The sequence below is a fragment of the Lissotriton vulgaris genome, chromosome 3_1, assembly GCF_964263255.1.
Source record: "Lissotriton vulgaris chromosome 3_1, aLisVul1.2, whole genome shotgun sequence".
In the NCBI taxonomy this organism is placed as follows: Eukaryota; Metazoa; Chordata; class Amphibia; order Caudata; family Salamandridae; genus Lissotriton; species Lissotriton vulgaris.
Genome location: NC_141689.1, coordinates 664,842,219 through 664,857,892, shown reverse-complemented (window position 1 = coordinate 664,857,892; position 15,674 = coordinate 664,842,219).

Here is a 15,674-nt window from a genome sequence, read left to right as displayed (position 1 = left end):
CCCTTCTTCCTGTTTTTTATATCTGTAAGTGCTTCCTGATAAGGTTTAATTCCTTGGACAGGTGCCTCGTTGCCTACTTGTAACTATTCTCTGACCCTGCTTCAAGGGTCAGAGCAGGGTCAGAGAATAGTTGCAAGTAGGCAACAAGGCGCCAGGAAGCAATTAGCAGCAGGTGTCCAAGTTGAAGTTAATTTGTTTGTAACCCTTTTGTAAAAGGTTACAAAGAAATTAGGTTCAACTTTTGCACCTGCTGCTGTAACCCTTGCTTGGCTGAAAATTCGTCCCCGCTGATTCGCGGATTTTACCGCGATTTCGCGAGATTCGCGGATTGCGAAATCACGGAAAATCCGCAAATTCGCCCGCGAAACGGATTTTACGCCCACCCTTAGTACCCAGGCTGTAGAATCTGTGTGACGGCAGGGTCTACCTCATCCCGTAGCCATGTTTTAGATAGGAAGATGGCATCAGGATTGAGGTTTTCTAAGAGAAGTGACAGTTCTACTGAGTGTTTTGTCAGGGAGCAAAAATTTAGAAGAAACATTTTTATAGGTGGTCAGGGGTTATGTGCCGGTATCGTAAAAGGTTTGAATTTAGAGTGACAGGGGCAAGTAGGGGCGTTGATACTTGGGCACATTGTATGGAGACAGTGAGCATGGGTGGCTGGCTTTAGGTTTCGCAATTTCTGTGAGTCGTATCTAAGACAGGTGGTCATGTTTTTGGTCGGAGGGGCAGGGGGTCTGGCCCCTGGTCCCGGCCCGGCACGGACGGGTGCAGACGGGCTTGCCTTTGGCACGCCTTCGGCGCGTCTTCGGCACGCCCACTGCGCGCGTGGGATTGGATAGCACCTTAAATACAGTGGGGAGCTCCACACCCCCTTAGCACCATACACAAGTTACAATGTGCAAAACAAATATTCCTCAGAGTAGCTATAACTACATGCTGATACTACTTGGACAGATGTGGCACAGTGGCCAGAGAACATTACTTCACAGCATATGACACAGAGTTTGGGCTCATGCTTTCATCCCCAAGTCCGGCAGCTTAGCAGCATGAGACACTAGACACTACCTCACATACTTTCCGTACCCCAGGACTTTCAGACCAGTATGGTCAGTAGTTCGTCCCAGTAGTTATAAACACATGCTGACACTACTTCCACAGCTGTAGTGCAGCTACCAAAGCACACTACTTCACAGCACAAGACACACAATTTGGGTTCACCATTTAACCCCCGAGTCCCGCACCAGCACACCTTAGCAACATCAGACTCTAGGCAATACCTCACTTAATTTTCATAGCCTAGCACTTTCAGACCAGTAGGTATGAATAGTTCACTTCGCACCCCCAGTATAGCACACCATAAACACCCCACAATGGTTACAGTACTACTACCCTCCTCTTTTCTACTTTTTTCAGCCTTTTTTCCCCTTACTCGCTTCAACGGAATCACAAAATGGCTGCCAACACTTCCTAGTTGCATGAGACTCTAGATAATACCTCACATATCTTCCGTACCCAGGAATTTTACACCAATACGGGTCAGTAGTTCATCCTAGTAGGCATAAACACATGCTGACACTACTTCCACAAGTATAGCGCACCGGCCACAGCACATGACTTCACAGCATAAGACATACAGTTTGGGCTCATGCTTTAATCCCAGAGTCTTCGCACCCACTCTATAGCCCCCCCTTAAGACCCCACAGAGGTTACAGTGCTCCTACCCTGCTTTTTCCCACTTTTTTGCTCTTTTTCCCCTTACTCATTTCAACAGAATCACGAAATGGTGGCCAATACTTCCTAGTTGCAACCGCTCGCACTGCTCGCAGCCAATAAGCAGCAAGCTCGTGCTCGTAATGCCTCAGCCAATCAGATGGCAGAATTCCCAAATATTTGTATCTGTAAATTTCGATATTTCTCAAAAACTACTGAATGGTGTTACTCCAAATAAACAAAACCGTGCTTTCTAGACCAAGACCATTCTCCCTGCCAAATTTGGGATCATTCTGTTTGCCCGTTCGACCTGTAGCCTTGTCTAAAGTTTCCTATGGAAATTAACTTGGCCCCCCCATTGATGAATCACCCCCGAACTTTCAACATAGGAGCTGATATCAACAAAGAATTAGTTTTGAACATTTTGCGAAGATTCATCAATCGGTGCCAAAGTTATTGGGAATAGAATGTTGCAATTATCCTATGGTAACTAGGTCCTAACTATAACTACCTACTGGGGACCGCCAGTAGGCTATATAATATATATATATAAATATATATATATGTTTCACCAAAAGTGTCCTTACACGAAGGGCGCTCTCTGTCACGGCTGGTGCGCGTTGCAAGGCTGGACCCGCCTTGTGTACAATCTCCCACCAATATAAACCCCAGCACTCTCTCAGTTTTGGCAGTATTGTGATTTTAATCAAAGCTTTAGCAGAGCCATTTCTCCTCCTTCCTGGTGAAGGAGGAGAAATGGCTCTGCTAAAGCTTTGAATAAAATCGCACTGTGATTAAAGGTGTCTCCGTGGCTTCCCCCATTGCGACCTCTGCTCTTTCTTTTGGAGGAGCTACTGTGTGATATTTTAGGGGCCAGCCACAGGCGTGTTTCAGAGGCCCCTGCATCACAAGCTGACCTGAGTTTCACTTTCTCTTGCTACGGCAAATAACTTTGTGGTTTCCGAGGGATTGGAATGACTCAAGGCCCACCCCTGGGCTCGGAAGGAGCTGGAGCGGTGTTGAGGTTATTAACCTCACGCTGGGCTGGATGGATCGCCCGTCCTGTCCCGGCTAAAAGGATTTCCGGACCTGTGGGTTGATGCAGTGAGGGGACCAGAGGAGGCGCCCATAATCATGCCAATATATAGGGATATACTTTTCAAACATCATGGACTGTCCTGCCAAAGCCCGCATTGCCACAAGGTATGATTATTACCCCTGCATCACTCACCTGGTTATGTACTGATTTCTGGGACTTGCAGTTCGCGAGGATCACGTGGGATGCTTGAAGTGAGCAAAGACATCAGGGGTGGGTTGGGCCATGTACAATTAGCATGGGGCGGGGCACATATATAATGTGATGTTTGGATATGCCTCTTGAAAACACCTTTTGGCGCTGATGAAGGCTGACTGAGCCGAAATGCATTCGCCCCTGCACTGTGATTAGAGGTGTCTCCGTGGCTTCCCCCATTGCGACCTCTGCTCTTTCCTTTGGAGGAGCTACTGTGTGATATATATATATATATATATATATCTCACCGAATCTCCTCCTTTCACAAAGAAGCAGAGGCCACACAGGGGAGACAGTGGAAGCTCTCTTTAATTAATCTGCGGCATTATGCATTTCGGCCTGGCGGCCTTCCTCAGATGCCTAGCAATGTTCAGGCGACTGCAACAAACACTACTTAAATGTCCTGCTGGCCCTTATTGGTCAGAGTTCGCCCTGCCCCCTTAATTTGGTTATGTGCTCACCACTCGCCGCCGGTAATGACTAAGAGTCCCAGAATCCCCTTCTCTGGTTCGTGTTGCACGGGGACAATTCCATGTGGTTAGGCAGTCGCCTGAACATTGCTAGGCATCTGAGGAAGGCCGCCAGGCCGAAATGCATAATGCCGCAGATTAATTAAAGAGAGCTTCCACTGTCTCCCCTGTGTGGCCTCTGCTTCTTTGTGAAAGGAGGAGATTCGGTGAGATATTACGCGCGGATGCCAGGAACGCGCTACAGAGGTCCCGTTCTTCAAGGTTGGCCCGGGTCATACTGGTGATAAAACATGCTCCGGCAAGTTTTTCTCTTTGTCCAAGTTATTGGGAGACCCGGATCACGCCACACAGCACAGACATCACAAGGGCAGCTGTAACAAGTCCGTGACTTCACGGAGGGGAGATCGAACTGTCATATCTTCCCCAACCCTGTGGACACTGAACGCTGGATGGCAGGAACGTTTGGGGACTGGAGGAAGCTTTCTTTGATCTACAGTCACGGGAAATGGATTGTCAGCATATCACAAACTGCCTGAACTTTGCCTAACCACATGGAATTGTCCCCGTGCAACACGAACCAGAGAAGGGGATTCTGGGACTCTTAGTCATTACCGGCGGCGAGTGGTGAGCACATAACCAAATTAAGGGGGCAGGGCGAACTCTGACCAATAAGGGCCAGCAGGACATTTAAGTAGTGTTTGTTGCAGTCGCCTGAACATTGCTAGGCATCTGAGGAAGGCCGCCAGGCCGAAATGCATAATGCCGCAGATTAATTAAAGAGAGCTTCCACTGTCTCCCCTGTGTGGCCTCTGCTTCTTTGTGAAAGGAGGAGATTCGGTGAGATATTACGCGCGGATGCCAGGAACGCGCTACAGAGGTCCCGTTCTTCAAGGTTGGCCCGGGTCATACTGGTGATAAAACATGCTCCGGCAAGTTTTTCTCTTTGTCCAAGTTATTGGGAGACCCAGATCACGCCACACAGCACAGACATCACAAGGGCAGCTGTAACAAGTCCGTGACTTCACGGAGGGGAGATCGAACTGTCATATCTTCCCCAACCCTGTGGACACTGAACGCTGGATGGCAGGAACGTTTGGGGACTGGAGGAAGCTTTCTTTGATCTACAGTCACGGGAAATGGATTGTCAGCATATCACAAACTGCCTGAACTTTGCCTAACCACATGGAATTGTCCCCGTGCAACACGAACCAGAGAAGGGGATTCTGGGACTCTTAGTCATTACCGGCCGGCGAGTGGTGAGCACATAACCAAATTAAGGGGGCAGGGCGAACTCTGACCAATAAGGGCCAGCAGGACATTTAAGTAGTGTTTGTTGCAGTCGCCTGAACATTGCTAGGCATCTGAGGAAGGCCGCCAGGCCGAAATGCATAATGCCGCAGATTAATTAAAGAGAGCTTCCACTGTCTCCCCTGTGTGGCCTCTGCTTCTTTGTGAAAGGAGGAGATTCGGTGAGATATTACGCGCGGATATATATATATATATATATATATATATATATATATATATATATATATATATATATATATATATATATATATATATATATATATATATATATATATATATATATATTCAATGAAAAAACCATAGGTTATAGACCATATATAGTTAGGAATTCGCATTTACAAAACCTTATTTTACTCGCATAAAACCATTGAAATTCCATATATAGTTAGAAGCGCTAACTATATATCGCGCACCCGCAATCCACTGCTGATGATGTCACATATTACATCATTCATGACATGGTCAGTGACATCACTGATGACATCGCTGATGACATCTCAAATGACATCACTGATGACATCACTGATCACAACATCCAGTGATTGTATGTGTCTGTAAAGTTTAAATATGTTTCACATATTGAAGAATGAGTGGATGTATAAGTGTCTGGATGAAGAATTTAGTAGGTGCATGACTGACTGTATGAGTGAGTGATTAAATGTGTCTCACTGAGTGCATGGGTTAGTGACTAAACTGTCTTAATTTGTGCATCAGTATGTTTGTTGTTGTGTAAGCTGCTGCATGTGTTGATCAGTAGCTATAAGAGTGGCCATATGGGTTATTGATTGGTTGCCCAAGTATTTGAATGGGAGGCTGAGTGTGTGTGTGGGTGGCTGGGAGGTGCGTGACTCTTTGCATAGATGTGTAAGCAGTTGATTCACTAGGAGTATGAGTTCAAGAGTGCATGTGGAAACAGCTATATGGGCGGTTGACTGTGCATGGGTGTGTTGGTGAGTGAATGGATTTCTCATTGCTACATGTGCAAGTAAGTACGTATGTAAAACACAATACATGTGAGAGTTGAGATATATAAATAACTGAACATAAGAGCCAGTGAATGTGTGAGTGGCTGTATCGATCACTGTGAGCTTGTATCAGGGATTATATAAGAGAATAAATATGTGTTATTATATGTTTGAATAAGTAAGATGTGTATAACTTTATAGTTGAGGAAATGGAGGTGTGATTGATTCTTTGCATGACTGACTAGGTGTGTGAGTAACTCCATGGATGAGTGACAGTCTGTGAGTGTCTGTTTATACTGAGTGTATGTAAGGTTATATTAGAGTCTGAAGAGGTTCATTGTATTATCACATGAGTGATGTGATCAGTGATGACAAATGAGATGTCATCAGTGATGTCATTTGAGTTGTCATCAGTGATGTCATCAGTGATGTCATTTGAGATGTCATCAGTGATGTCATTTGAGTTGTCATCAGTGATGTCATTTGAGATGTCATCAGTGATGTCATCAGTGATGTCACTGACCATGTCATGAATGATGTAATATGTGACATCATCAGCAGTGGATTGCGGGTGCGCGATATATAGTTAGCGCTTCTAACTATATATGGAATTTCAATGGTTTTATGCGAGTAAAATAAGGTTTTGTAAATGCGAATTCCTAACTATATATGGCCTATAACCTATGGTTTTTTCATTGAATTTTCAAGGTTTTGTAAATGCAAATTCCTAACTATATATCCACTATAACCTATGGTTTTTTCTGTGAATTTCATTGGTTTTTTAATAGCAAATATGAAAAGCTTTAAAATGTCAAGTACGTGATAGATAAAAACATTTTCGTATTTATGCACGCTGATGTGCTTTGAACGGTGCACCCCCCCCCCTCCCCTCTTTTGCCTTAGTAGTACTCTCTCTTTGCAGATACTGAAGGGTAGTTAACGCAGGCCTTTACCCCCGTTGTAATCCGTCGTGCCTCCTTGTCTCTCCATTTGATTGATTGTTGTCCAAGCATTTACTGTTTTAGAATTGGTTCTCTTTGGATCATTCTCTATTTACAAACAAGCACAAAGGCGCAATACTCTGTTTAGTCTTTGCAGATAGTGAAAAATCGTGTAAAAAAATAAAAGTAATCGAGCAAAATCAGTAGGCCACTAATTGGATCTCTTTTTGACCTCGCTAAAATAGAAATATTAGGAACAACCCTTCATGAGAAATACGAAAATAGTGACATGAACTGAGCTCCACACCATGAGGGCTGCAAGACAGCTCGGCTCCATCACCCACCCCGCCCAAAATAACGACAAACCCTATGCAAATATTAAAAATGTAGACAACACACCAGCAAAGAAACAGGGTAAAACATTTTATTAAAAAACTATTTACATAACGTTGGTTTATAAGATGATGTCAGTAGTGGACCGATGTGTGAATAGAACGAAAACAGCACAAGGCTCCAAGATCCGGATGGCAAGCTCCTGGATGTTGGGTGCCATAGTTTAGAGTTCTGAATTTCAGCCTTTTTCAATGCCTGTGCTTTGTTGAATCAAAATGGCGGCTTGACACAAAGCTGACTCAAGCGTTGCTACTGATGCTATGCAGACCAAAACTGGTTTTCAGTTTGTACATTTTTCTAGATTTTTCAATCCAAGTTTGGTTGACTTTGTAGAACGATGGCTTCAGATTTTCAACATACGGTGTGGTGGCGCTGACTGGGAGGGGGCGCTTCGCTCCTGCCCCCTCCCCAAGTAAGATTTTCATACGTGAAAGTACGTTAATGGTTTTGGTCCCTGAGATGCTTCGATGTCACTACCATTCTCAAATAGCATAAGTTCTGGATGTTGGGTGCCATAGTTAAGAGTTCTGAGCAGTGCTTGTAACACTGTCTGAAGCTTATTTCCACCTACTGCAGCTTCACTATTCTCAAAGTAAGTGAGTGTCGTTTGTGGACCTGACTGCATTAGAAAACAATGTGATATGTTACCTTCCTAAACAGCTTGACGGAGGCCCCTGAGGGGCGGTGTGATGGCCATGGACTCGGAGAAGACGCTTGGCTCCGACACCCTCCCCAAGTCTTATAGCACTGGTGTAGCCTGAGATCGCCCCCGACATAGGCGGCCGGCTCCCGGGGTCCGGCGGAACTTTTTGCCTTTTGATGACTCTTCAATTCTGGACCTTGTCCCACAATCCGTTTGACCTGAAGACAAGCTGTAGTGGGGCGCCCCTTTATCGTTTTAGTTGCCATTCCGCCCGCTTTTGCTACACTGTGCCTCTTCCGCCATTCAGCTGTTTACCGCCCGCTCTTGCGACTACAGCGTCTCGCTCACCATGTAGTTGAGATGCGCCCGCTCTTGCGGTGCAGCGATAGGCGGCTGCCACAGGACTCTCAAAATGGCGGCCGGCTCTTCGGTTTTGGGCCTGGTCCACTAAAATGGCCCTGGGACACCTTGGAACTCGGACGCTTGTCTGCTAGGGCTTGGGTCCCATTCTCGAAAAGCGTCCCCTCAGCCGTGAAGATTCTACAAAAGTCTTGGGGGCCTCCGACTCCCGCAGGCTTCTGGTGGGGAGCGGCTGCCATGATTGCTCGTGGAATGGCCACGACGGAGCTACGAGATGGTAGTGGTCTCATGCTGACGCCAGCTTTAGTCTGAAACATCCAGAAACACTATAGACTACCAATTCGATCAGTTCCGGTAGCGCCCCAACATGAACCGGAAGAGAAGAACTTGCCCTCCTCTCTTTGACTGATGGTTCTTGTTGCCTGTCCCCTCTGTTGTCATTTAACAGAACTTTTTGGACTGCTGAAAGGGGTTGTGTTCTGAACGCTGGTTGGTGGAGACATTTAGACTATATTCTTGACCTACGTTGTCGCGTAATGCGTTTTATGACACGCCGCGTTAGCGCACCCGGAAGTGATCCGAGGCGCGGCGCGCAGCGCGTAACGTAAGCATAACAGGTCATGTGACTTGTTAATAAAACTTTTCATTGGTTCATTTTACTTTTCTTAATTTAATGATGAAAAGCTTGGTCATATGACCTAAAAATTTCGCTTTTTATTATTTTCGAACAATATTTTTTTTTCATACATTTGTTTTAATATTCCAGGCTAATGTACTTTCCCGGAAAATTTACAACTGTCTTGCAAGTAAAATATATTCCTTTTTCGAGAAAAAGGGCGTTTCTTCCTTCCATGACGGAGCTGTTGAGTAAAAGAGATTCGGCCTGCTGTCTTAGTCGCCGATACGCCTGATTATCAGATTCTTATCGATCACTTTATGTTGCAGACATGAAAAACACAACTGGCCTTGACCATTTATCTTTACTGCGTTCCTACATATTATACCTTTTATCCGTCATGTAATTGGACTGCTTTATTTCACTTGCCTTTTACTGATTCGAAAACAGTCACTAAAAGTAAAAACTTTACAAATGTAAATACTACTACCGTGTTTTGTTTTAAAAACCTTTATTGTGAAAATGTCAGTATACAAATACGGGCCTATAACCACGTGGGCCGGCCACGGAGCAAACTGAAATCGTATATGATGAGGAGACATTTACACTGTAGAAGAACGTAACGAGCGGGCCATTAGGTTGCAAGAACAAAGGTGTCTAACAGTTGCGGAATCGGTGGACGTACATTTTGTAATTAAAATACGACAGGGCCACTTACAATAACATTTTCTAGATATACATTTGCGGGCAAGGAGTTACGAGTCCCATTTATACCGGCGCCATTTTGGGCGAGGCCGGGCAGGTCCAAGATATAGTCAAAATGTCTCCACCAACCATCGGCCAGACCAGAACCCCTTTCGGCCCTTTATGCTACAAGATGGTGTCTTCCATTCAGAAAATATTGGTGGCAGCATTTTGAAAAGAAACAGAAACAGCCATTCTCCTAGTGAGTTTCACATTGTTACATTTAGGAAGAATGTTGAAGAGTAGTATGTGGAAAATCTGAAGCCATTTTTCTACAAACTCTCAATCAGACTTGGATGGAAAAAAAAAACCTAAAGAATGTACAAACTGAAAACCAATTTTTGTCTATATAGCACCAACAGTAACGCTTGAGTCAGCTTTGTGTCAAGCCGCCATTTTCATTCAATCAATAGCGTCCCCCTGCACACATTCAGGGACCTGGTCGTGTCTTCAGATGAAACGCATTGTAGGAAAAGAAGCAGAAAGGAAAAGGAAAAAAGTTCCGCCGGACCTCGGGAGCCGGCCGCCTATGTCATGTGCCACCTTTGGCCACACCAGGGCAATAGTGAAGCTGCAGCAGGTGCAAATAAGCTTCAGACAGTCCTACAAGCACTGCTCAGAAATCTCAACTGAGGCACTCAACATCCAGGACTTGCCATTCGGATCTTGGCGCCTTGTGCTGGTTCCGACCTATTCACACATCAGTCCACTACTGACATCACCTCATAAGCCAACGGGGCACCCCACGCCGACTTTCGGCGCAGCATTGTAGGATGGCCACACCAGTGCAGCCACTTGCTGGACACCACCTCGGTGCCATCCGGATCTCGGCGCGTTCGAGTCACTGTGCCGGAAGAGTGACCGGAACTCAGCTGAACACGCCGTCTTTCGGCGCAGCATTGTAGGATGGCCACACCAGTACAGCAATTTGCTGGACACCACCTCGGCGCCATCCGGATCTCGGCGCGTTCGAGTCACTGTACCGCAACAGTGACCGCAATTCAGCTGGACACGCCGTCTTTCGGCGCAGCATTGTAGGATGGCCACACCAGTGCGGCAATTTGCTGGACACCACCTCGGTGCCATCCGGATCTCGGCGCGTTCGAGTCACTGTACCGCAACAGTGACCGCAATTCAGCTGGACACGCCGTCTTTCGGCGCAGCATTGTAGGATGGCCACACCAGTGCGGCAATTTGCTGGACACCACCTCGGTACCATCCGGATCTCGGCCCGTTGTGCTGCCTTCGGCCTATTCGCACATCGGTCCGCTACTGACGCCGCCTCACGTGCCAACGGATTTTCTACGCTTTTTGTAGCCCTATGCCGCATAACAGGTCATGTGACTTGTTTATAAAACTTTTCATTGGTTCATTTTACTTTTGGTTTCCTAAAGATGGAAGGCTTGGTCATATGACCTAAAAATAACACTTTTCATTGGTTTAGAACATTTTTTTTTCCCAAACGATGAAAGCCCCACCTTGTTTCTGGATCATTCAGACTGAAGCTGGCGTCAGCATGAGAGCACCACCATCTCGTGGCTCCGTCGTGGTCATTCCGCGAGCAATCATGGCAGCCGCTCCCCACCGGAAGCCTGCGGGAGTCGGGGGCCCCCAAGACTTTTATACAATCTTCACGGCTGAGGGGACGCTTTTCGAGAATGGAGCCCAAGCCCTAGCAGGCAAGCGTCCGAGTTCCAAAGTGTCCCAGGGCCATTTCAGTGGACCAGGCCTAAAACCGAGGAGCTGTCCGCCATTTTAAGAGCCATGTGGCAGCCGCCTATCGCTGCACTGCAAGAGTGGGAGCAACTCAACAACATGGTGAGCGAGACGCTGTGGCCGCAAGAGCGAGCGCAACTCAGCTAGATGGCCGCCACCTGGGGAGGCCCGTTCACGCCGGCTCCCCCACGCCCCCCCCCGGGCCGCCGCACGCCAATTTTCGGAGCAGCATTGTAGGATACCAAAACCAGTGCGGCAGTTTACTGGACATCACCTGGGTGCCTGTCGTACATGTTGTGTCAGCCATGTGACACTGGACACAGACCGCTACTGACGAGGCCTCCCCCCGCACCACCCGGGACGCCCCACGCTGTTTTTCTGTGCTGCATTGTAGGATCCCTAAACCAGTGCGGCACCCAGGCGACATCACCTGGGTGCCGTCCAGAACTCTGCACGTTGTGCTGCCTTGGGACTATTCGCACAACAGACCGCTACTGACGAGGCCTCCCCCCGCCCCACCCGGGACGCCCCACGCCAATTTTCGGAGCAGCATTGTAGGATCCCTAAACCAGTGCGGCACCCAGGCGACATCACCTGGGTGCCGTCCAGAACTCTGCACGTTGTGCTGCCTTGGGACTATTCGCACAAAAGACAGCTTTTAACCATTGTTGCTTTTTGTGTTGAGAAATGTTTAAATGTTTTTAGTTTTTGTTCCGTTCGTTAAAGTTAGTAGTTAATAAAGTTTTATAACCTTACTTTGTTGGAGTGTTATCTATTTTTTTAAAAACGGGTGAATGGGGCCTTGAATCGGGTTATTGTCATGTGTGGGCTTTGGAAGTGTGCTGCTGCAGGATCGGACATTTCAAACTCAAATGCACGTTCTTTTTCTTACCTTTCCGAAGCATGGAGCGCAATAGCAGGCAGAGAAAGGGTGATGCACGTGTTGAACACTACCTGACCTGGCAAGTTGCTGGCAGTGCCCCCCCGCCCGCTCCTGAAAGAGGGCACACACACACCGCCGCCCCGAGTACTTCACAAATCTTTAAAAGACCATGCGCTTGTTCATGAGGCTTAAATGGTTTATCACCTCTTCTAGAACCCCTGCATCGACCCTCTGACGTTTCATGGAAAAATTACCATGTAACACAATACCAAGCCCTGTCAGCTGAAACCCCAAGGAATCGTGGGGCATATTATCAAGGGGGTTTATCTCCGCTTTTTTGGCTTTAAAAGCCATGAAAGCGGAGATAAAATTAGTTAGTGACAGCTAAAAGGAGATAGCGACCATCTTGGGCCCCGCTTTGCATGTCAGTGATACTTATCACTAATGACATGCAAAGTGGCGTGCCAAGATGTTAGCGACTGGAAACAGTCCCTAACATCGCTACCTTCTATTACCAACTTTTGGAGATATTCGCGCTAAGCGCGAATATCTCCAAAATCTAACACCTGCCCTGAGCAGTTCTTAGCCATGTTATCCAATGGGAGGTGGATAACATGGCTAAGAGCATTAGGTCGATAATACATGAATATCGCTGACTTTTCAGCGATAATAGCAAGGTTTATCTGCGATAAAAATCGCCGATGTGCGGCGATAATTTTTGTCTCTAAACAAGTTAGAGACAAAAATTATCGCTAGTTGTTCGTAATATGCCCCCGGGTTTTTGCTTGCAGAAATCGGGAGCCGGGAGACTAGCACTGAAATCAGTACTCACACGCCTAAATCAGGAGGATTGGCATGTCTGAATTCTCTACAGCTGGGGCCATAAACTACATCCGCAGGGTTAGGTGATAGCCTGGGACCAGCCTGGCATCTAAAATGGCTGCCGTGCACGACAAAATTGTGGCATTCGAAAAAAGGCAAGATGGCGCAGCCGCTGGAAGAGATGTATCAACATATATCAGCCTCCTCAGCCACCCTCAGGAAACATAGGGGATTAGGATACGTCTCCCGCACCCCCTTATACCTAGTACTTTAATTAACGAAGCACAAAATGGCGAATTCCCGTTTCGCTACCAGTTTGCGGCCCAGTTCGCGGCCCGTGAAGCGCTTCTACCGTGAAAAATCATTTTTTTTTTATTTTCCCCACGGGACCCTTTAATAACCCCAACAACATTCCTAGGGGGTCAAGAGGGGGATACCTTGCCCCCTTTCATTAAATTCCCCCTTAGTTTTTCACCTTTTCTTCTCTCTCGATCCTACCGAGAGACAAGATGGCGGCCGCTCCGGACTGTCACGCAGCAAAAAAAAAAAAAAAAGCTCACGCACAGCCGCTGGAAGAGATGTATCAACATATATCAACCTCCTCAGCCACCCTCAGGAAACATAGCGGATTAGGATACGTCTCCCGCACCCACTTATAACTAGTAATTTAATTAACGAAGCACAAAATGGCGAATTCCCGTTTCGCTACCAGTTCGCGGCCGCGCTTCTACCGTGAAAAATCATTTTTTTTTATTTTCCCCACGGGACCCTTTAATAACCCCAACAACATTCCTAGGGGGTCAAGAGGGGGATACCTTGCCCCCTTTCATTAAATTCCCCTTTCGTTTTCCACCTCTTCTTCTCTCTCGATCCTACCGAGAGACAAGATGGCGGCCGCTCCGGACTGTTTAGAATGTTGACAGACACCGGAGAGCCAATCAGCTTTCTGCGCGCAAAGTTCCGATAAGCGAAAAGTAAGCGGACCGGATCGCTGCCCAGAGCGCTGTTACAGATATATATCTTGGTTTGAACGTTAATTTCTCAAAAACTACTGGAGCACATATATTGAGACCTAGCAAAGGCACATCGGGCTAACAGTCCCTACAATTTTGCCAAGTTTCGTGCAAATCCATTCAGCCGTTCGAGCTAAAAGTGAGTCCAACCGCCCTATGGAAAACTCAATGCAAAAAACGCGTTTTGGGACCCCCCTTTTTTCTCAGCCCCCCCTTGACGAAACCCCACCAAATTTTTAGGGGCTGCTCAGAATCAAAATGTGCCATTTTCCTGAAAATTTCAGCCGATTCCGTCCACAAACGCCAAAGATATTAGACATAGAATTTTCAGAAGTCCCATAGAGAAAAAATTCTAACTATATATACCTACTGGCTATCGCCAGTAGGTAATATATATATATATATATATATATATATATATTCAAAACAAAGAACAGGGTCCTGCTGGGATTCTTTTCTCCCGGGTCAGGTGGCGCATAAAGATCGGCGGACCACAAAAGCCGATTACCATTCAATCCAGGGATTGCTTCAAAGCAACAAAATTGCGCACTCAGGAATCCAAAGTTAGCATAGAAGGTTTATTTTCAGATCACACGCTACGCGTTTCGACACGAATGTGCCTTGATCACACGTGAACCACCCTGGTTGGTGTGGCTGGTTATGCACAGTTGTAAACATAAACAAGGTGACTAACACAAGTGAAGCAAAAGGTGTTTTCCACATTGAATGGTACCGCCATCTTGTAACGGGGAATCGCTAACTCATAATGGATTACATCTCATAAGAATTACATCTTGTTGTAAGACTCATAATTCAGTATATAAGTGATATAAGCAAATACGAACACATGTTACTCTATATATATATATATATATATATTACCTACTGGCGGTCGCCAGTAGGTATATATAGTTAGGATTTTTTCCCTATGGGATTTCTGAAAATTCTATGTCTAATAACTTTGGCGTTTGTGGACGGAATCGGCTGAAATTTTCAGGAAAATGGCACATTTTGTTTCTGAGCAGCTCCTGGAAATTTGGGGGGGGTTCGTCAAGGGGGGGCCGAGAAAAAAGGGGGGTCCCAAAACGCGTTTTTCCCATGTTAATTTCCATAGGGCGGTTGGACTCACTTTTAGCCCGAACGGCTGAATGGATTTCCACGAAACTTGGCAAAATTGTAGGGACTTTTAGCCCGATGTGCCTTTGCTAGGTCTCAATATATGTGCTTCAGTGGATTTTGAGAAATTAACGTTTAAATCAAGATATATATCTGTAACAGCGCTCCGGGCAGCGATCCGGTTAGCGAACTTTTCGCGTATCGGAACTTTGCGATGCGAAGCTGATTGGCCCTCCGGTGTCTGTCAACATTCTAAACAGTCCGGAGCGGCCGCCATCTTGTCTCCCGGTAGGATCGAGAGACAAGAGGAGGCCAAAACAAAGGGGGAAATTACCATAAGGGGGCATAGTAGATCCTCGTTGACCCCCTAGGTTTTATGTGGAGGTTTTAAAAGGGCCCAGGAGGGTCAAAATTTTTTTTTTTGCGTGGTAAGCGCCAAGTTCGCGAACCGGAAAGCGTTCTGGGCAGCGTACTACAAGGATAAAAGAATGATAGACTTTTCTAATACTGTGTGTTAATTATATGTTGTTTTTGTTCGTTTTTTTTTAATTTATTTATTTATTTTGATTATAAAAAAAATTTATGGGTCAGAATTTTCATAGTTCATTAAAACTTCCAGCATTACATCATCTGGAATCTCCTCAAACATGCATGTTTCTATGTCTTCTAAGCTTTCAATA